Consider the following 24,695-nt stretch of genomic DNA (forward strand, 5'->3'; position numbering starts at 1 on the left):
GAAAAGAATTCCAAGAATTTCTTTTCAGATTGTTTGGGGTTGCCATGGAAAATCCATTAAACTCGTTCTACAAGCATTCAACTTTTGTTTGATTCTAAAAGTTCTGTGCGTATTAAATAGAATAGATTTTGAAGATATTCTCTTCAGCTGATAATTCACGTTCCAGTATAATTGAAGAATATTCATTAGCCTGACTTTACGCAACACTCGATACTACTCAATACGTAACTTTTCAATGGAAAAAATTTCATTTAGTTGAAAATATTGCAAAACTCTAATAAAAATGCTAATTAAAATCTGTTCAAAAACTGTATTTTTAAGCTTTTATGAACCGACCTTACTAAAAAAAAAAACTCGTTGGAAACAATGATGAAAAATTCAAATTTTCATATTATTTATTGTTACAAAAGGAAGACTTGTTACCATAAAATTTGCATTTATAAGTATGTAACTATTTAGGATTTTTTTTCCTCTAAAAATAATTATTGTGTAATGCATGTAATATCCAAAAACGTGCTACATCCGAAAAAAAGAGATTTTCATAGTATGAGATTAACTTTTTATAATATGAGCAAATTGCTAGCTTACCACTCTAATCCGTCAAGAATAACTTTCAACCCACGTTTTTATGAATTACTTATCTTTGATTTCTTATCTCTTGTTATCACAAGTTAAATCATCGTTAATAATTTTGCAAAGTATGGTGACGACGTCGCCGTAATTTAATAATCTATGACACCACATGCTTCTAATATTGATACTTATGCTTCTATATTGCGTCTCTATCTTTATGAACTTAAATAATGGAAACTCAACAAGAAGGAACTAATGAAATAAAATTGGAGAAAATTGTGGCAAATTCTGGATATTATAGGTTAAACGATACTATATGCATAGTTAATATTTTGATAAATGGAATTTCTAATTTATATTCTAGTAATTCTATGAAGCTGCTACAAAATGTATATTGGATAATGATAAATTGATAAATTAAAAATAATGATAAATTAGGTACCGATAACAGCAAGGCCTCCATGAATTGTTAGATTAAAGTTGTTAGATTAAAGCATGCGACAATTTTAATTAGATCTTCACTAGTCATAAAAACCATTAAAAAAAAATATTGAGATATGGCTAATAAGCGGTAGGTTAAGTAACTTAAATTATTCAACGGATAGAAATTAATAACGAACAATTTTAAACGCCAACATAAAGTAACTTTCATTTTTGACTTTTAACAGCCATTAGAAATGAAAACCTCTTATTTTTAAATCCATTGGAAGTGAAAATATCCTACTTGTAAGTCCATTGGAAGTGAAAACATTTTATTTATGAATCTATTGGAAATAAAATTCTTTTTTGCGAATTCATTGGAAATGAAAATATCTAACTTGTGAATCTTAATCTGAAAGTAACTTTTATTCTGGACTTTTAACAGCCATTAGCAATGAAAACCTCTTATTTTTGAATCCATTGGAAGTGAAAATATCCTACTTGTGAGTCCATTGGAAGTGAAAACATTTTATTTCTGAATCCATTGGAAATGAAAATCTTATTTGCGAATTCATTTAAAATGAATCTTAATTATATAGTTACATAAATATAATCTATTTCAATAATTGGTGATGTCTTATCTAAATGTATTTCTAAGAAAAATTTAAAATTAGTGTCTTCATTGAGAAGGATTAAGTGTAAATTGTACTCTTCTAAAATTCTCAGAAATATGTAAGGCCTATTAATGTCATGACTATTAATTGCACGTTAAGCTTCACGTCTTGCCAGATCACTAGTCATTTGTATTGAATTATCCATAATATTTTGTGTGATAAATAATTTTCCGTGTAATGTCATTCAATAATTAGAAAAGTAGAGAAATAATGACAATCATTAACTTTCTTTCCTGACCCTTAAGGCATCATTATCACAATTAAGAAAATTTCTGATAACAAAGGAAATTATTTCCCAGTCGAAAATATTTTTCTCTTAATCTGTCTCTTTGTTTTAAATCTGCGATTTATGAAGTTTCTATATCCATTTATACTAAAAAAAAATAAGCTATACGCTTACATTTTTCTTATTAATTAGAAATCACTTATCTTTTTTTTATTCTAGTCCTAAGTTTGTAAAAACCTAGATTAAGCTATTTACAATTAAATCAAAAGTAAATGTTTACCAATGTCGAGCATGTGGATTCAATGAATAAAACACTATATTAATATGTCAACGAAGATACAGAAGTTACATTTCATTGCATGTAGAATTATGAAAGAAACACGGAGTCGTGTCCACGGAGTCGCATTTACATCAACAAGACAATTTTATGCAACAAAGAAACGAGATAATTATAAATTTTGAGCCTTTAAGCCAAATCATTAAAAGAAGTGTATTCAATCAGAAAAAGTATGTTTATAAGCGAAATTTGATTACAACACATTACGTTGTCCTCAATCTACATAGTATGATGCATGCATATAATCTGCATAGTATGACGCATGCATATAATCTGCATAGTAAGATGCATGCATATAATCTACATAGTAAGATGCATGCATATAGATCGAGAAATGATCAGTATCAATATTATTCTTGGGTGTAGTTATTATAGAAACTTACTCAGAGAAAAAATACATGTAAAAAAATACCAGAATATGGTAAAATGTACTGTGTTTCTGGCTTTAAGGAATCTACAAACATTTCGGTTTTTGTTTACCGAAGCGCTTTGCCAAGGATTTTGGTTAAATTAAGAACGAAATATGGTTTTATAATATGTGATAAAATTTAGTAAATGTCGTAATTTTATCATGATACCTTAATGATTGGTACAAAAACCATTTATTCAGTTACATTTACTTTTAAGTTTTGTATTTTTCATTAAATGTGAGGTAATAAGAACTATAATTATAAAAACAAGAATTTCCAGTCAACAGTTATCATATGAACGGAAAAATTAAAAAAATAAAGGGTTTAAATAAATTAAAAAAAATTATTACTAGAATAATGTTTTTTTACCATCGGTGTCAATACCATACAGTGTGGTAATTTCGCCAGTTTCATTTCTTTTTACCGTTAGGAGCATATTACTCAAAACAGATTTCTAATTCTACTTTTTACCTTTTAAAATTAAAAAAAAATTTCAAATTATTTCAGAAAACGGCCATAACTAAAAAACAATTTATAATCAACAGTGCTCTTTGTCTGTAGAACAAATAAAACTTGAATCAAAATTGGATTTTTGGTAAATTTATGTCTCAATAAGTGATTTTTTACTGACAAAATAAATTCTATGCATTTGTTTAACCTAAGAAAAAACTGTTTTGAAAGAAAATCGTACAGACTTGCCACAGACACTAAGTATTTTTCGCGTTAAGGAAATATTAGATATTTAAATCGACACGTAATCGATGGAAACTGTACCAAAGATAGGTCCAATATATTTCATATGTCTATAGCGTATGACAAGCAAAAGAAATTAGAAAAGTGTCTTAAATTAGCATAAGCTTAGAGAGTTAAATGAAGATATAAGGAATTTATAAATTACTGCAGACTGAAACAAAAACAATTGTTTTGCATCTAATGCACTGTCTTTATTAAAATTTGTTTAACTGTAAATTTAATAAAATGTATTTTAAGCAGAGCTATTTATAAAAACCAAATAATAATAGATTGAATAAATTAATAAAATTCTGGAAATATCTCTCCAAAAATGCTTTTAAATGGGGAATACTTTTAAAAATCCAAACTCATTTAGAACTAAGCTTTCAAAAATAAATAAGATCATACATTTCGCAAATATTCTCACATTTAATAAAATAGCAACCATTTCTATTTTATACATTTTTAAAGCTATAATCAACATTCTTTGAATATTTTAAAATTTTCTATGCATAGGAATACATTAACTGGAAAAATTATTTTACCAAAAGAAATTTATCGCATTTTATTGATAAGAAAGTTAATTTAAGTATTTAAATGTGTTGTCGAGCAAGTAGCACGTTCAAATATTCACAATGCTCATTAGAATTGCTTTCTTGCCGTTTTTTGATCGTTTATTTTAAATCCAATATTTAGAAATGACTCGTAGTTTCTAAGAATATATAGTTGAACCATTACGTAGTCTTACAAAATTGTGCTACGCAATTTAGATTTCTGTAATATTTGGTGCATAAATTTTTTTACTGGCTAAATCAAAACATTCTTTTTTGACTAAACAGTTTTCTAGTATATGCACCGATTAGAAATTTCGTCATAGTGATAAAATAACTATCGACGAATTTTGCAAAAAGTGGAAGAATATTCGGTCATTCTATTTTTTTTTCACGAAAAAAAAGTCGTAGAGCCTAATACATCTAACTTTTATAATAATCACTTTACAGTTTGTCACCACATAGTTTTATCATTGTCGTCCCAACAACACAAGTAGGTGAGAAAAAATCAGAATTCACACATGGGCGAAGTGGGATTCGAACCAGGGATCTTCCTGGTATGAGACAAACTCCTTAACCACCATACAGACCGTCTGCATCCTTCACCACTTTATTTTCGATCTTCATTCTAGTTTCGTTACTCTAATTAATAGTCACCCCGAATGCACTACGATAAGGTTTCGAGTTGAGGAACTATTTTCCTTATATATTTGAGAGTTCGCGTTTAGCCACAAATCACGTGGTTTCGTGACGAAATGATTCTCAAAATTAGCAACAAGCAACTCAAGGAGTGCTGAATCGTCAAAGGTGAGAGTTTTATTTCCGAGAGAGTTTTTAGTCATGAAGCAAATATACAAAATATTTCTTTCCGTTTATGTTATATAGATTCCGTGAGTTTTTTCGGAAAAGTAAATCATTTGAGATTTTTTTTTTTTTTGATTTCATAATATTTATTCAAAAACATCGATACGTAAACTCCACCATTTTGGCAAAACTGTGGCCCTACAATGGATTTCCGGGCATTGTGATATTGCGGGAAATGAGAGGGCTGATGTTTTGGCAAAGAGGGGCACAAGAATTCTCCAGGCTCTTAGTAGCCCAGTCCCCTTTTCAACTTTAAAAAGGATTATTAGATCAAAAATCAATGGGGATTTCCACCATCAATTGTCAGAAAGGGTAAAAACCAAAGTGTGGAGAGATCTTCGACAGAACACCATTCCAGACTGGCCGCGCAGCGAAGCGGAGGCTCAGTTTCGACTATATACCGGACATGACTGCCTAGCCGCGCACCTGTTTCGTTTAGGGCTGGCACCTGATCCCTATTGTTCTCTATGCATGAGCCAAGCTGTTTTGGATGGCAGTCACATCCTGTGCTGCAGGGCCCTCCGCGGGTCGTTGTCTACCGAGCGATATTGGGAAGCAAGAGCGCTCCTAAGGAAATGACTTTTTACTTTCTTGTTTTGTTCCTATGTTTTTGCTTTTTCATGTCAATTACCTCTGCCATTTGAAATAAATNTTTTTAACTTCCCATGGTGTATTTGGCGATCACCAAGCTAGGATGTTTCAAAAATCCTCCGCGTGCAAATATTGCGGTCACTATCAGACTATTAAACATCTGATGCTTGACTGTCAAAAATTTGCAACCATTAGGGGAAATAGTTTTGACAGAAGAGGCGACATAAGATCTTGGTGCAGGACTAATAAACAGAGGCAAATTATTAAAGACATCATTAAACGCACCCTGGAGGACGCACTCGCCCCTGATGACATTTTGGATCCGCTCTACACGAATTAATCTCAGTCCCGGTTGTTGGGCTGCCCGCCTGTTCGCTTCCCGTTATTTTGACAACGTTTTGTTGTTTTATCTATCTCATTCGCTTTTTAATTCTGTTTTAATCTATTTATTCACTACATTGTGCTTTTTAATTGGCTTATTTACATTGCCTTTCCTTGCTTTGCAAATTTTAGCGTCTCCTTTTAATTGTATTTGATAATTGTTTGTTTTACCACATTACTCTCGGAGCATTTTAATTATTTTACTGCTGTTGCCATCAGACTCTGTAATGTTTACATAATGTTACTCTGTAATGTAACTTTTTTGTAGTTTATGTACTTTTTTGTTTTCTTGATTTTAATAAACATTTACCCGTATGCCCTAAATTGGGGCAGGTCGGGGTAAATATTTCATACTAACAAAACTATCTTAATCTAACGCTTTGAGTTCAGACAGCTATAAACTTCACTGATACCTTATTTTTCCTTAAAGAATTAATAGTTATTCGAAAACTGCTATTTTGCAAATTAAATAAATTGTATAATTTATAATTAATTGGAGTACAAATTTGATACCAACACTGAAGAAATAAATAAAATTCAAGAAAGCTTGTAACAACCAAGTTTGTTTGAAAATAAAAAGAAGCACTTAAATATAATCGGAAGTATTCTAAATAATGCATTAATTCAGATAATTATTAAATAACACTAAAGATAAAATATTTGCATAACCTAGCTTTCAGGTTGCCTCTCAAAAGACTCTTTTCTTAAGCATTGTGAAAACGTAAAAAACTCCAAAGACATTTTAAACTAAGTTAAAAAAGTTTATTCAGTGGTTTACAGATTTAGACCAAATTATTGAAGTGGGAAAGACGATACAAGAGCAGCAGTTCTCTTAAAACATGACTACGTTTTTCCGTGCCTCTCTCAGCATTTGTTTTAAAAAAAAGAAAACTGGTTTTCTGAAAATCAGAGTTTCGAGGAAGTGAGATGCTAGTGTTGGGAACATTTTGTTTACGAGTGCATTTAGTGAACTGGTTTAAAATTCAATGAATTATGCATGGGACATGTGTGCTTTGAGTGTACTATGAACTCATGAAAAAAGCGAGAAATAAAACTGTTTATTACAAACTACTTTTTTAAAGTTTTGCTCGAAATGTTTGCGGAACAGTAAGTTCCTTAAAAAATAGCCGAAAGCCTAATTTAAAAAGTTTTAATTTAAAAAGTTTTAAGTTTTAATTTTTACAGATAGTTCAGATATAAAATAGATTTTTCTCTCTATATATATGATAAGAAAATACAACTTCAATAGCGATGCAAGAATTTTTGAGATTTTGAGACAGCTTGAATAATATTATCTTTAAGTACTGGTGATGTCTGTGATCGAAAAAACTGCATTATTTTTGCAGCTTACTGCAGCTACAATTATTTTGTTACAAATGCAGTTAACTACAACTATTTTTTTTAAATGTAGTGACTACGAACTACTTTGCAATTGTAGTAACTACTTCATTACTCTAAGAAGACGAACGTTACAGCAGAATTTAATTTACACTTATGTTCAAAATAGTCTTTTTTTAAAATTGGCTTACTTTAAATGTAAGAGAATAATTAAGAAATATTTATTCATGTTTTCATGAGTCAAGTTGCTATTCCAAAAAAAAAAAATATTTTCAAATTTGTTCATTTGTGGAGCTTTTGCCTTCCAATGTCGAATCCCAGTCGATACGAATTCTGCATCCGACTTGCACCGACCACAGTGCTGACGTGAAATATCCTCAGTGATAGACGGATCATGGGTTAGAACCCCTTGCCACCAGGCTAACAGAGTGAGGTTCTCGTGGTCTTCCTCTCTATGTAACGCAAATGCGGGTTAGCTCCATCGAAAAGTCCTCCATGAAGGCAAATTTTTCCCAATATTCAGTGTAGGACTTTCCTTGTCTTCTGGATTGGGTTCAAAATTACAAGGTTACGGAATTGAGCATTATTAGTCGTAAACCCATTAAATTGGATCGGCTGTTATTTATTGATGTTGTTAGATAATGTTATTTTATTCACGATACTATGGTCCAACTTTAACGAATACATATGATTCATTTGGACAACTTATTAAGGTTAACGAAAATTGCACTTTATTGTGGTTTAAGATACCATTATTATGATTCAAACTTGAACAGAGACACGGGGTTTCCTTTATTATTTTATTAAGGTAAAGTAATTTTGCACTGTATTATGGTTCAAGATACCAATTATCTTTCAACTCAAAGAAAACAAATGAAGAAAACAAACATTTTATAGAAATTTATTGAAGCAAATTTGCAAGCAATTATATTTTATGGTACCAATAATACAGTTCCTTTCAACATATCATTAAGGATAACGTAAATTTGCCCACTCTTATGATTTAAGATACCGAAATAATTGCTCGATTTTGAACCAATTTTTCTGAAGATGCATTAACAACTACACTCAAATCTTACCCAATTTTGAAGATTTTTGTTATACGTATGTTTTGTTATATGTATGTTAAGAAGAAAGAAAAACGTTTCAAAATAAATTTCTCTTGAATAAAATGAATAGTTTTAGGTTCGTAAATAACTAGAGATTATGACGATAAAAATAAAGAATGGCTACAGAGAAAACTGGAACAGAAGACACTGCAATATTATACGTATATATTAACGCTGCATTTTTTTCATTTCTTTTTTATTTTGTTCTGTCGGTCTTATAATTTTGTTCTCATTCAGTATAATCACTCTCCTACATTACTCTATCAATTTATGCTTACCACGATAAGGTAAGTCCAAAGCTGTAAGAAACAATATATAAAGGAGAAGTCTAGCTCTTGGAATATGTAGGAGTAGTAGTTATCGACAATGTTAACCTTCATCTATGAAAAGGTACCCCACCGAAGAATCGAGTTAACATGTCTTATATACAAGTGAATTAGAATTATATTTTTGTAGTGGTAGATACACTACAGTACTCCCCCACCAGAATTTTATCTGTGATAGAATTCGATGAACGGATACCACTACATGATTCATTGCTGTTTTGTGAGAAGACGGAAGAGCTGTATTAAGATCACCGTACTTTTGAGTGCTGATCGTGGGCGCTGTATTAAGTTCACGGTCGTTATCGCTCATATGTTACCATTAGCAGTCGAGTGTATACAGGTCGACGTTGTGAGTGGTCAAGACTGAGTAGCAACAACGCGAGGAGGTGGATAATGTCACAGTCACAAGTAGCAAGTCAACTGTTGAATGTAGGCCATCCATCAAAGCAGGGCTGTTCAAATCGAAGTGGGCATTACTGTTAAGATAAGCTTGTTCATGTCAAAGTGGGAGTTTCTTTCAAAGTAGGCGTGTTTACATCACGTCCGGGTCACCAATGTAGGAGTAGTAGTTATTGACAATGTCCACCATGCAATCGAGTTAACATGTCTTATATACTTGCGAATTGGAATTATATTTTTGGAGTGGTAGATACACTACAAATACATAACTAACTCTTTGAACTGCTCGGTGCGATATGCTATACCAGAAAAACAATTAACAGGGTGAGCAACATACCCAGATTAAGCAGAGCGTCATTTGAACTAAGATCCAGCGCATGCGTATAAGAAGCAAAGTGACAGGAGGTACGTTAACTGATCGTTGGACAACTCAATTTGCATGGTTTGGTTAGCTGCCTCCCACCATTTTATTCTTTCTTTCTATGTCAAAATGTGCTATCAGATTTAATTAACAGGGATGATATTAATGTTTTCTCAAAGAAATGTCTTAATTAATAGTACAGTACTATTGTAAATAGTGTAAAATACAGAACAAACCAACCATAAATAAAAGAAGAATACATTTCTTCACCCCAACTACAGTATTGGTTAAGAAGATGGTTCAAATCAGTTTCAGCAAACTCTGCTTTTGGACCTAAATATTATTTTTTCCTTTATACACAGGCACCGCAAGTACCCTTGGGGGACTGGTTTACATTATGTCATTGGAAGCTAGATTTCTTATCTGTACTATGATTTATAAATAGTGTCCCACCTTAGATCACCTAAAATTTCTCTGTATTGTAAAGAGGAATTAGTTTCACTAGATCATCACACTAGGCTGTGGATTCAAATCTTCAGTATACTTTGGAAGCCCTCGCTACAACAGGTCTGAATTAATCTTAATTTTCACAAATGTGAAAAGGTTTCGAGTTACAGTAAAGGATTCAGTAATGGTTACAAAATTTATAATTACAGAATAAAATTATCAAAACATGTCCATATTTATACTTCATAAAATTTAAAAATACCTCGCATTATCGTGTTTAACATGATAGTGATCCAAATGGGGCAGATTTTGCTAACGATACAAAATTTTCACCGTAGTGTTGATAATTTTATTTCTGGGTAAACCAACAATAAACATTTAGCTGTTTTTTCATACATTTAACAAGTGGTCGCAACAAGTGGTCCGGTTAAGACATTGTAGAGTTTTTTTTTAATTAATTTTGATTACTTATTTACTTTTTTCAGAAATCTAATATCATCGAATAATCCATTGAGAGTAAATATAATTGCAACTGGTGAATCCAAAATACAAGCTAACAGCATATAGTTCAATTTCAATTAAATATAAAGTTTAAAGAAAAATTATTCTACTGAAAGTGCCTTACCTTCAACTACTAAAGCAAGAAAAAATTGCGATGAAATTTCACTTCACTTCTAACAACAATGAAAAAAGGAACCTAAATTTCATAGAAAAAATTTAAATTAAGGAAAAAAATTATTCGATACCTTCATGCACTGTAAGGAATTCCGGATCAAATTGTGGTAAAATGCACCGGCTTACCGGTGCTTTTTACCGCAAAATCCCTTTTAGCGTAAAATTTTACTAAAAAAATCTGATACACCGCAATTTTTACAAAATATTTTTTGTAAAGTCACTGAATCACTTTAATGAAATAAATATTACCGTAAAATTTACGGTATAAAATTTTAAGGTAAGATTGTATTTTACAGTAAAAAGGATTTTACTGATACTGCATCCAGAGTGCCTGTACTTTTTACCATAATTTGATTCGGAATTGTTTATAATGTATGCAGGATGAAGATTTAAAAAATAATGACCGTATGGCAGATTTATTATTAGAGAGAACAATATAAAATTTTATTTGAAAATGTTGTAATATTTGCTATCAGGAATAGTGCTAAAAACGATTATTCCGTGTTAGAGGAACAGAGAAGTTTTAAAAATTTTTAACTGACAATACCCAGTTTTCTCATTAAAACCATATAATCATACTAAAAATCTTTAATTGGGCTCGTTGGATATTCGGAAAACTTTTCGAGCATTAATATCGAAGAAAATTGACACAAATGGAGAGAATTAGATTCAGCAAAGCAGAATCCATCCTTTCTTCTGTTGCCAAAAGCTGGTCATTATAGCTTAATTCCTCTGGGAGCAATTTTTAAAATCATTTATTCTTCATCTTCGTTTAGTTTCTCATTTTTCATCCCCATAATACCATTCAAACTACATACTAAACATGTTTTTAATTAGGAGATTAGGGTTCAATTGAGGAGAGAGAACTATAAAATAATTTTTAAAATTCTGTCTCCATAACAGCAGTTGTAGGAACTTGTAACACTTGAAAACAATGTAGAGGTTTCTTTCCTCAAGATTTAAATATGGTAGTTCGTAAAAGGTGTATAAGAAACATTCCTTTACCTCATACGATACTTTTTTTTAAATTCTAACTCTAAACTTGGACATTGAAAGTATAAAATACCAAATCATAACCTAGAAGCTTTCCACTGACTGAGTGGACTCGCTCTGTCGCGTGAAGGTCATGGGTTCGAACCCCACACAAAACCCGAAAACATCTTTGATGTGTCCTTTACTAGCTTATGTAGGCTATTTTTCAAATTGACAATGGCTTACAAAGTCATACTTTGAAACGCACACACATTCCTTCATATGCATGGTATGTATTACAATAAAAAGTTAACAATAATTTCATTGCAATATAATGAATTCTAAGTAAAAAAAACACTAATATAGAAACTATGATTTAAATTAAACTCAAAATGATTGTCCAAATGTGTGATCGATACTATTTCATATTTATATATGTTAAATTATGTTCTATATACTGAGGAAAGATCAACATATATAATTATGTTTTAATGTTGCTAGAAATATATTTAAAATATTTACTGGTGCTCATATATCGCTTTTTTTAACTTCAAAATTACTTTCTTAGCATCCAAACTGAAATCATTTCTCTTTTTATAGTTGGGGCACTCAGGTTATGTACATACATAGTTATTAATAAGGCCCAGATTTTGATGACATTTGCATTTTTTTGAATTTTTCGCATTTTCGGACATTTTTTGTCCTTTAGAGCATTTTTTGAGATTTATAGGGCATTTTCTTTAAATTTTGGGGCGTATTTTGCATTTTAAAGCATTTTTTAAAGGTTTTGTTAATTTTTTCTAATTTTTATTTTTTTTCTAATTTTTTATTATTACACTGGCTTCCAAACAACGAAGAAAATCTCTAGGATATTAACAGGTGAAGTTACATCTTTTCAAATTGAAGAAGAATTGTCAGTAAGTGTGACCGTCCTTTTCAAGTACGCACCAATAACATCAGTAAACGTTGAAAGAAGCTTTTCCTGGGATAAAAATTTGCTTTCAGACAAGAGACGCTCGTTTACATTTCAAAATATTAAGAAAAAATTTATAATCCACTGTAATTCTGATATTTAGTAATATTATGAGATGGAAGTTGTTATATTCATTTAAGTTTCTATACAAAATGAAAATGTTATGGAGTCAATATATTTTCCTTTTTTTTTTGTTATTTTAGGATATAAAACATATTTTTCAAACTTTAAGGAACGTAGAACAAGTATTGCATTGCTTTATATTTTTTGAAACGACTCATAATAATTGTAAAGAGTAAAAATTTGTTTTAGTTCAATATTTTTACTTCTATTTAAATCATGTCATAAGGCATTTTTAGCGCAATTTTCGCATTTTAAGGGCATTTTTTGCACTTTTTAAGGGCATTAATTGAGACTTTTTAGGTCATCAAATTCCGGGCTCTAGTTATTAATATTTATGCGGTCATTTTTTTTATTTTTTATGACGCTATTTAGTCTTCCGCTCTCATGGTTATGTTTAAAACATTCCACGCAGTTTGATAAAATCTTGCTAAATCTAAAAATCTCCTCATTCGTTGTATGTTTAGGTCAGTAACTAGATCAGTCATTTATCAAATTCAGACTTGCATAATTCCTCGAAACGCGATGAAAAATGCAAACTCCTGACATTTACTAATGGCCTTTCTTATTAATAATCTTTCCTCGAGTATTTAATAATATATCATCCTCTCGACTAAATATCTGCAAATAACTTAATCCAATCTTGCTTACATTAAAGTGATGCTTATTTAAAAGATATTTTGACAAAGTGGAAGCATTTTGATGTATGACAGTCTTGAGAAATAACTGTTCTGGCTTTACATGAGATTAACATCTATATCAGACCATTTATAATTTGACTAAGAATTTTATAAATCTACTTCACACTGTAGGATAAACATTTCTTATTTTCTAATTAAATTTATTTTCATATTTGTTATTTAGTTTAATGAGTTAATTAAGACTGCACGAAGAAACCAGGTAGAATTACTATGCTGTAAATTCTGCATAATTCTGTTTGATAAAATTAAAATCTATGGTATTTAAAGCATTCATTTTATTTTTTTGTGTCTCACGCCGGGCTTTGAAACGGTTAACTGAAAGTTCTGTCTTTATCAAAAACTTTATCAAAAACTTTAATTTTTTAGCAAAGTTCCATTTGTTATATAGACGAAGAGTACCGTTGGCTTTATAATGTTATTTTTTATTTATGACTGTTTTCTAAGATAATCGAAAATTTTATTTCTGTTTTAAAAGGCTGAAACTAAAGCATTAAATTTAAAAACTGGAATTCTGTGGTGAATAATACGAGGGTTGCTATTTATATTTCTGGCCTTGGCAACAGTAAGTGTTGCTTGGCGACCGCAGACGATTTTAATCGAAAGTTTGATATTTTTAAACATAAATTCAGCAGACGATTTACCATTATAGCTCCATTTGTGTTGTTGACAACAAATTGAAAAGTTCTTCTCTTTCAAAAAATGGAATTGAATCGTGAACATTTTCGTGCCATTATTTTTCATAACTTTCGACGTGGATTGTCAAGACAAGAGTGATTCGATGAACTTAATTCTTTATTCAGCAATAAAGCGCCATCCTACAGTACTGTAAGAAATTGGTGTAACGAATTTAATCGTGGTCGATACTCGATCCGGGACAAATCCCGTGCAGGTCGTCCAAAATCCGTTGTTGTGATAGAAAAGATCGATGCTGTGCGTGAACTGATAAAGCAAGATCATCATGTGACATACCGTGAGATAGAGGCGTCTTTGGACATTAGTATGACTAGCATCAATAAAATATTGCATGAACATTTGAGCGTAAAAAAAAAAATTTGTTCGCGTTAAATCCCACATAATCTGACAAACGCTCAAAAAAAGGCTCGTGTCGATTGGTGCAAGGAAATGTTGAAAAAATACGTTCAAGGTACATCAAAGGCTGTGCATAACATCTACACAGGTGACGAATCATGGATCTATGCATATGAGCATAGATCCATGATTCCATGATATAAATAGCAACCCTCGTATGTAGCTACACGGAGAAAAAAGTTTGATAAAATTAGTTTGATAAAAATTGGTAATGACATTTCTGGTAATGAAAAAAAACATCCCAGGCAATAAAAAACAAAATAAATAGTATTTATTTTGTTTTTAATTATTTTCTTTTTCTTCTTTTTGAAATTCTTTTTGGAATTTTTCCGTTCATATGATAAGGTTTAACCGGTAATTCTGGTTTTTAAAATTATAGTTCATACTACCACACATTAAGTAAAAAATTCCAAACTGAAAAGCGAATTTACTAAATAAATAGTTTTTATGCCTTGCTCTAAAGTATGATGTTAAAATTATCCAACTTTATCACATTTACCTATCTGTATCACATATTATAAAACCATATAAGGTTTTTTTTGTCCAAAATCATTATCAAAGCTCTTCGGTAATATTGTCAAGCATTTTGGCTCACCCATAAATCCACATATGCAATGAGCTTTTAATAAATTTTAAAGTTTTAATCATACCTTTTTTTTCTCAATGTACCGGAAGTGAAAGAAAATTTGAAAAGTCCATAAAAAAAGAGAAGCTAATTTATTTTTTTATCAAATATGATAGACAGTTGCAAACTTTGTCAATAGATGGCACTCCTGACTCTAAGTATAATTTAAAGCAATGTCTTTAGTTTATTTTCAAAACATCCCAACTGAAATATCTGTACGGACGTGTGTCAAACTATACATTTCTCATTGAATATTATTTACTTTAATTTTGAAACATCAACTACGTCCCAAATTGCTTCTTTTTCATGTGACCACATAAAGTATTCTCATTAAATACTGAATCAAGTTACTAGCTATGCCAATGGATGGTGTTCCTGACCATATAATAATGTTTTAAACTGTCTTTCGAAACATTAGAACTGAAATATCTGTATGGTTGTCGGTTAACTTACTTTTATTATTGAACAACTTTATTTGCCGGTGTCTTATTACGAAATTAGATAATTTAATCTCATCAAATTTGGTAAATAAGTTGCTAATTATATGGGTTATTCTCACGAAAACTGTCATTTTTCAGTTCATAAAATCCCAAGAAAGTAAAGTGAATAAAAAGCTCTGAAACTTTTTATATTAATAGAAATATGTAATGGCATTATAAAGAAAGTATATATCCTATAAATTATACTTAATATTTAAATTAATTAATTTTTTAAATAATTAATTTATAATTAATTAATTTATAATAATTAATAATTAATTAATTAATTTAATAAATAAATTAATTAATTTAATAAATTAATTTATTAATTTTTTAATTTATTTTTCAAATTAATTAATAAGTAAATTAATTATTTTCACTATTTAAAAAGTGAGGGAATGACACTAATAGTGAGGGAATGATATTTTATTTTAATACATGTTTTTATCTAAGTTACATCTACCTAAAGTTTGAAAATGATAACATACTAAGTATATCTAATATTTATTATAATTTAGTCTTATATATTTAATAGTTTTTACAGGTTTGGGAAATAAAATTGGCTGGCACGATTGAACAAAAAAAAATTTAATAATATACTCATCTTGAATCATTCCCTCACTTCAGCGTCATTCCCTCACTTTATACACTAGTGAGGGAATGACGAATTCAATAAAATTTAAAAATAACAGTTAGGCCTAATTAATTTCTGAAGTCAATCACATACAATTATATTCATACAAGAAAGCAACATATAATTATCCACTTTCTCGATGAAGTTGTATTTTATTTTACTCTAAAAAATGACATGAGGGAATGACAAATGTAAAAAATTTTACCTGGTTTGATTCACTCAAATTTATTCCACAGCAAAGCTTCTTTAAGTTGAAGATGGAAACATACTGCAGTTTTGTTCTATGATGCCAGTTGTTAACTGCTAAAGTTTTTATTAAATATTTTTATTCTAAGAAAATTGCAGGTGATAAGAACATTGTTGTGAGGAAATGATGCGAAACACTGGGGACAAAGTTTAAAATAGTGCTGTGTTAATATTTTTTATCAGAAATTAAATTTAAAATTGTTTTTCTGAATTCTTTATTTCAATATTCTGAAATAAAAAACAAGAATTTGTAAAAAAAAATTTTTCAGGAACAATTTTTTTTCTTTTTTTAAATCAGCAGTGGGGACAAGTGAGGGAATGACATATTGGTATATTTTAATTACCTAAAATAATTAAAAAATAAAAATTGATAATTTTACTTTTATTCTTTTGTTAGCCTGCATTCTGAAGGACACTTTCCCTGAAATTTTTTTTTCGTAAGTTGTAAAACAAACATAAGTAATTCTGGGGACATGAAAATGACTGTTTTTGTGAGAATGACCCATATGTTGATGACTATATAGTTAGGTTTTTTGTTGCAGTTAAAAAAGTTTAACTTAAGTCTGTGCTTGCATCGGTTAATATTATCCTCAGTCTATGCCATGATCTTGCTGCAAAATATGGTTATTTTAAATTGATTTTATTAAAGTTTCTCTCATTTAATGGCGCCATCTGTTGATAAATTTTGCATCTAATTTGTAAACCGTTGCAAATAACTCTGGCTTCCTCTGAGCAGATTGCAGCTTCATCGATTTCCGTACTTATTTTAAATGAGTTTTCAGATCGGTTATTTTTTCAACGCCTGGGATATAAATTTTCAATATTTAGACGCCTAAAATAATATCTTTTATACAATTATTATTGGAATGTTTTGTAATTCTCTTGTTTAAAATTATTATAAACATCGGAAACTTTATTTCAAAACATCAGAAAAATCAGTTTCAAAATGTTATTCTGAAAACATTGTCCTAAAATTTAAAACTTGAGTCTCATTTACTATGCAAACACCACGCTTCTAGCATCTAATTAAAGAAAGAATCACTTATTCCATTACTGTAACTCAATACAGACCCTTTTGCAAATTTGTTTAATTCGAAGTCTAAACATTCTTATCCCCTCTCTCTTGAAATCATTGTACAATCACGTGTAAGAAAAGAAGCTTTCAATGACACTCCGACTTGTTCGACAAACAGTTAGTGGACTTAATTAATGATGACAGCTACCTAATTAATTCGATTTAAGTTTCCATTGTGTTGCTCAAGTTGGAATTTCGAATCTTGTAATGGAACACTTTTAACATATTTAAAAGAATGCTTTTCTCGCATGTCTCTCATAATTATATATTTAAAAGATCGTTTTGCTTTAAACAGTTAAATGACTTTTATTATGTTATCAATATTTTTTTACTAATTAAAAAATTCTTTCATTTAAGATTAATAAGACATTTAAATTCATTACAGTTTTCTTATTATCTATTGAACAGAGTTATGACATAAAAATATTTCTTGTCAATGGTCGTCAAGTTGAATGAATCATTAATTTTTTTGTGTTATTATATTTTGTTTTATAGTTCTTGAAAATTCGAAACTTCCTAGTTAATAAGAATAGAATTATACATTTATATTGATTGGTAGTTAAATTGAATAATTTAAATTGTTAGTTCAAGTATCCTTACACTGATAAAGTACTGCAAATTTTATTTATTGGTTGTAGTAGAAGCATTAATTTATATTCACTCGCGGTTAATAAAGCATTAGATATGGTTATATAACTACAATTCTCACAAATTTACGAAATTTGAATTATAAATTTTCTTATAGCCGGTTGGACCGTTAAAAATCGTTCATTCATTTTTCATTCAGTTTATTAAAGCATTTAAATCGTTAGTTTCATTATAATTTAAAAACTAGCCGCTTGTCTCAAAACTTACACAACACAATATGTATATAATAATTTCATTCACTGAGAAAAATGTTCTGGAAAGAAATTCTTTGAAATACTATAAAATTTTCGAGTTCTCTTCAAAATATTAATTTTTATTCGGTTAAGACATTTATTTTAAAGGAAAACGAAAATGCTAATAATACTAGCCCTGTAATAATACGCACTAAAATTAATAGTATTTAAACCATTTGATAATTTTCTGCTCATTATTTTTGTTCTACTCGTTATTATGATTTTTCCGACATGATGGTTTTCACAAATATGGTACTTATTATCCACACACTCGTTATAAATACAAAATTAAAAGGTAAATTTAACTCAGAAAATGATTCGTTCCCATACTCTAAAATAAATCTCTTCAGAATATGCTATTTTGGAAATTTCGCAACGTAGAGGCACGCGCATTTTACCAAATAAACTATGCTTTTTGGTATTTTTCATTCAATATATTAGCGTTGTAGAGATTAGTAGGAGATGCCGTAATTCTTAATCACGTCATCAAATTCCAATTTCATCCTTTTTTTCATAGTTAAACTATATTATTTACTTTTTTCTCTTCTAGCTATTTCTTTTCCTATTAAATTTTTCAACAATTATCTCAAAGTTAAAAGAGCATTCTTGTTGCTTTCATCATATTTAATTGAAATGTGCTAGAAACACTTTTATATTCAATGTTTTAAATTTTTTTTAAAAGACAATGTTATTTTTTTAAAATTCAGAACAACCTTGTTGTCAATATTTACTTCTTAAAATTCCTAAATACACCACAAGAAATTAGAACTACTTAATACCATTTCATCCTGTAATATTTTTAATTCCGAAGTCTAACTTCATAGACTATTAATTCAGAGAGTTACAAAGAGTATTTGATTAAATGAAAATGAATAAATCCGAATAAACTTTTAATTGAAAAACCATCTTTAAATAAAAAAAACTGTATCAATTAGAAATGTTAGAGAGTATAAGATTGCATAAAATAAATTTTTAAAAAATAACTAAGTAAATTCAACAGTATAAAATATCGTTTTTATTTTCATTCAAACAATCAATTTCAAATTAGTTTCTTGAATCTTCATCATTATTGCTTTATTTTTTTTTTTTTAAATTGAAAATAATCTATATTTCTTTTTTATTTTAAACAAATATTAAAAAGTATTGAAGAATTTGGAAAATAATTTTTCATTTCTTAGATAAATTATCGAAGGATATGAATTATTTTTTAACCAATTACATGCGTTCGCGAAAGTAAAAATAATTTAAATTTTTTTATCTGTTTATTCAGTCTTGTAAAGAAACGTTTCCCAATAAAAGAACTTGGCTTTTTAAATCGTTTCTTCGTGCCAGAGGCATTTTTAATCAATTACATACACTTAATAACTCTTTCGCGATCATCAAATAATTTATCGGTGCGTAAAGAAGCATTTTTCTGATTCAAAGGCTGCTTAAATATTTGAAGAGTTAAATTACGAGTAACATTGGATTGGAATTATTTGTGTTACATGAACTGTTTGTTAAATCAAAAACCCTTGAGGGTAATAGAATTGAATTGGAATCTCTCTTTATTTGTCTTATATTTTATTGAATAAATGCCTCGTCATTCAAACATTTTGCCTGAAAAAATTCTATATAATTCTACAATTATATATATGATAAAAACCTGGAGGGTAAAATAGTTGTCCTTGGTAATATAATGTATGAAACCATTACTCTATATAATGCATAAATAAAAACCAGCGTCTATAATTAGTGAAGGGTAATGTAGAAAATTATAAGTTTTTAGATGAGTAGAAAAACAGAAACACAGTAGAAGAATTGAAAAAAACAGAATAATTAAAAAAAAGAATTGAAAAAATGGAATAGTTTTAAAAAAAGAATTGAAAAAATAGAATAATTAAAAAACGAATTGAAAAATAGAATAATTAAAATACAGAACTTAAAAAGGAAAAACAGAAATATAGAAGAAAAGAAAAATGGAAAAACTAAAAAATAGAAGAACCGAAAAAAATAGAAAAGCTGAAATAATAGTAGTACTAAAAAAATTTAAAATAGAGGAATAGAAGATTAATTAAATAATAGATGAGGATTACATATAAAATGAAAGGAGAACAGAGAAGAATAGACGTAAAATATATTTTAATGAAAAAAGTTACTACTTGCATTAACCAATACCACCTGATTTGAAGATATCACCAAATAATTGGTAAACTGTATTATTAAAAAAATTTTTAAAATTAGAAATTATTAAAAGAATAGAAGAACAGAAGCAGAATTGGAAAATAAGAGAATAAAAGAATTTTAAAAAATGGAGGATTTGATAAATAGAAGAATAGAAGAGTGGAAGAGGAATAACTGAAAAGTAGAAGAGGATATATAGAATAGGAGATGAATAGAAATAGAATGTATTGTAATGAAACGAAAGTTCCCACTCGTATTAATGATGGATATATAATTATATCATCGGATGAAAAATAATCTCCATCATTTAACTAATGCTAAAAATTCGAAGATTGGAAGAACAGAAGCTGAAGGAAAGAAGAATTGCCAAATAGAAGAATTTAAAATCGAAGATTCGAAGTGAAGTAATTGAAGAGGAGCAGAGGAATGAATGAAGAATAGAAGAGGAATAGATATCGAATAAAGTTAATCGAATGAATGGAATTTTTTAAATTTCTATTTGTTCGAAAGTTATTGCAATTTTAAGAGCATTTTTATTATTTTTTTACGTTTTTTTTCCTTTAAATAAAGCTGATTTATACATTGTTGTCGAAAGATGTTTTTAATTAGTGATCATCATTTTATTATCTCATGAAAAAAATATCAAAATATGCTGAAATAAGAGAAGAAGATCGAGTGTTGATGGATATAAATCATTACATATGTGTCGATTTTTTTTAAAAAATATAAATTTTCTCAGAGATAAAAACCATTTACAACTTGAACTATCTATTATATGGTTATCTATTATTTAGTTATCTATTTTTAATAAGCATTTAGTATTTTTTATTTTGTTACATGTTACTCACATGTTAACATTCCTATATTTAATTTTTTTTTAAAGTACAGTTGATTATTTTTTGAATCCAAGTAATTGCTAATTTTGTAGCTATTAACATATTAACAAAATGTTCTTAAATAAAATGTTAATAATTATATATACTATCTCTTCTTCTGAAAAGTATTAGATTTTTCAGAAAGAAAACAAGGACGAGTTAGAGACTACCGAGGGTGTTGATAAGCGAAGCCTTTAGTTTATTAAAATATTGAAAGTAGAAAATAGAAATAAATTGCGTACATATTAGCGCAAATATATGCACATTTTTGCAATATTAATATTTCTTAACATTAAATTTTAAATACCTTAACAATACTCATATAATTATCAGAGATTATTAAATACCCTTTCTCAATATGCAACTTGTTTTTATTGTGGGGTGAAGAAATCACTAGACAATCCTAGTCCCGGGGGTTTATCATCTTATTACACCTCAGTCTTATGTTTTCTTTGTGGGCCGAGAAAGGCTGGAGGCGACGGAATATTGCCAGATTCAAGGAAATTGTTAGAATCTCTGAAGACTTATCTCATGTCTTTGCTTTGGTCTCGTTATAACTGGTAAAGAGAGAGAGTAATATTATCTAACGAAAAAATAAATCGGGCTAAGCTTAAATATTAAAGAACCGTAATAATTTCTGCTTGTAATAAAAAGTTCTTTGCTTGAGGTCTAATAATATTACATGCTTACAAGAAAATAAATTTGTTTTCAAGTATAACAATTTAAGCTTACTAATAAATGTAGTATTTATATCTCATTAGTCACACTAATATTATTGATTAATGCATCTTATTCACGAAAACATAATTTTAAAAACTTTTGCATACTTTATATCATTCCAGTTTAACTCGTAATCCTGTCAGTAATAGGCACTAAATATTTCTTAACTTTATAATATAATTTGTCACTTAAGTTTCTATTCCTTTTACCGTTTTTTTAATAATTATACTTAAGTCGGAAAGGATAGAGCGCTCGATTCTAAATGAGATGACCCAGGTTCCAATCCCAGCGATGGCTGATAGATGTGAATTCTGCACCCGTCTCACTCCATCCACATCGCTGACTTAAAAAAGTCTAGTGGTAGATGGATCATAAGTTAGAGTCCTCCTGCTTTTGGGCTAACCGTGAGAGATGTCCGCAGTTTTCCTCTCCATGTAAACTAAATGTGGGTTAATGCTATCAAACAATCTCCCTCCAATGCAGAAAGTTTATCCAAATACAGGAGTTCCTTTGTCTTCTAGGTTGGGATCAAAATTACAAGACTTCTAAGTTGAACATTGGTTGTTGTAAATTCTGAATCAGGTCAGCTGTTCAACACCGGTTATAAAATAAAATATGCATATTTATTAAAATATTTTTCGCACTGAAACATTTGAGCAGAAGCTTTGAAGCTTTAAATAATAGTTTAAATTCATTCTATCTTATAATCAAAGTCCAAAGAAGAATCTTTTCAGGCTAGCAATAGTTAGAAGACAAATATAGAGGTTGCCTTAAATGCTTTTAAAAACTTTTCCTTAGCAACTTCTAATTGCCGAATAGTTTAAATTTCTCTTTACTAGCCTTGACTTATTTTTCAATAATCTGCTAACTATAACGATACAGTCTAGGTGATTGTTTTTAACCCCTTAACGATCAATTAATTTTTATGAAAACGATCATAAAAGTGCCTATTTTTCTTGGCTTTTGTATATGTATTATGTATTTGATTAATGCTACAACTAGTTTAAAATAAATTAATCTAAAATTACCTTAACAATATCCTGTTACTGCCATCAGGTGTGTAAAATGAGAAATAAATTTTTTTCTGGGCAAAAGAAATTAATTAGTTTTATTCTTATTGGTTACTACTGAGCACTCCAGCCCGTCAATATCACGGGAGCGAGAAATAGCGGGCAAAAACTCACCCCGTCATTTTCACGGGAGCGAGAAAGAAGGGGTTAAAAAAAATATTATTAAGCAGGTTATGTGGATCTAGTAGCTTCCCATAGTCAATTTTTTTTCAACTTATCCAAAAGCTATCAAATTGTATTAAAAAAATTTTTTATCGTTTTTTTAAATTCAAACACAAGATATAGACATGTCAATTCAGAGAGGTAAGCCAGGAATAAATATCATGCAAATAAATTGCTTACATAATAAATAAAAAATAAAATTATTAAAACTGCATTTTCTGAAAATAATAATTTATAATTTTGTAAAGATCTTTTGAAATGAAATATTGTAACAAACCTTGCGACTCTCAGCGGAGCCGGTGGCTCTGTGATAAAGCATCGGACTACGAAGCCAAAGGTAGGGTGATTTTGTGATTTTAATGTGATTTTTGTGATCCTAAATGTGATTTTTGTTGAAGAATACTTCATTCTTTCGTTAAAGTTTAGGTTATTAATTATGCAATTTCTAGAATTTTTGGATTATAGAATGTTCTATTCGAGAAAGTTCAGCAATTGTATTTAAGCACATTCATAACAGTTAAATAAAGCCCCAAGTTGAGATTATCATTCGCGAGATTATCATACATTAAACAATGTTTTTCCTATAAGTTTTCTTCTACAATATACTCCGAACAACATGACCAGATACAATTTTCGATACTTTCATGCTCAGCTTGAACAGTTGGTCACTAAATCTTTAATTTAGGAAAAAACTACAATTTGAATAATGCATTTGTTTTACTATAGTTATTATTGAATATAATTTAACGACACTTTAACTAAATTAAAGTACATGGAGAGAAAACCCCAGAAACTTCAAAAGGGTTCCACTGGGGATATTTTAAGTCAGCACTGTGATTGGTGCGATCTAAGTACAGAATTCATATCAACCAGCCATCGCTGGAATTTGAACCTGCGTCACCTCATTAGGAGGAAAACGCTCTATCCCCTGAGCCACTACAGCTCTTATTATGTAATTCTAAATTCTCTTACTTTACTTAAGTAAAACTGCAACTCCAAGTTTGTACATTAATCCCAGAAGCTACCAGTACACACGCCACCTAAACTTGCTATAAATACTATTTTTAATTCCTGTTCAAATACAAATTTTGTAAGACAATTTGTAGTTGCTGCTGTTTCTAATGCCACTTGCCAATACCAACAGGTCTTCTTGGTGAAACCAAGTGGATTTAAGGCAGATGGTGTGTTTCTCGTTTTTCAGTGGCGCCTTTTATGTTTAATAATATGACTTAAACTCCACACACGTCTCAGCCCGCTTATAGGGTGAACCTATTCATGGATTTATTTATTCATCCACAGATCTCAATTTTGACCTGAACTAGAAAACGACCAGTCCTCAATTCAGTACTCTCAGAGTTATTGGTTTGTTATAGAAACATGGAGGACTTTGTAACTCGACAAATTTACGTGCGTCATTCACCATTTACAACCTTATTACCTTTGACCGGCGGGGATCGAAGTCACGATATCTCGGAAATGGACCCAACGCGCTACCA

General features: G+C 29.5%; 1 long non-coding RNA gene across 1 annotated transcript in view; it reads right to left on the bottom strand.

Annotated features, from left to right (window-relative positions):
• Window positions 1-24,695, bottom strand: part of LOC107440756 (uncharacterized) — a 77,326-nt gene that overhangs the window by 49,214 nt on the left and 3,417 nt on the right. Inside the window, exon 2 of the long non-coding RNA XR_001583666.3 lies at window positions 10,365-10,436. This is a non-coding gene — a long non-coding RNA (uncharacterized lncRNA). The remainder of the gene's footprint in view (window positions 1-10,364; window positions 10,437-24,695) is intronic.

The sequence above is a fragment of the Parasteatoda tepidariorum genome, chromosome 2, assembly GCF_043381705.1.
Source record: "Parasteatoda tepidariorum isolate YZ-2023 chromosome 2, CAS_Ptep_4.0, whole genome shotgun sequence".
Classification (NCBI taxonomy): Eukaryota; Metazoa; Arthropoda; class Arachnida; order Araneae; family Theridiidae; genus Parasteatoda; species Parasteatoda tepidariorum.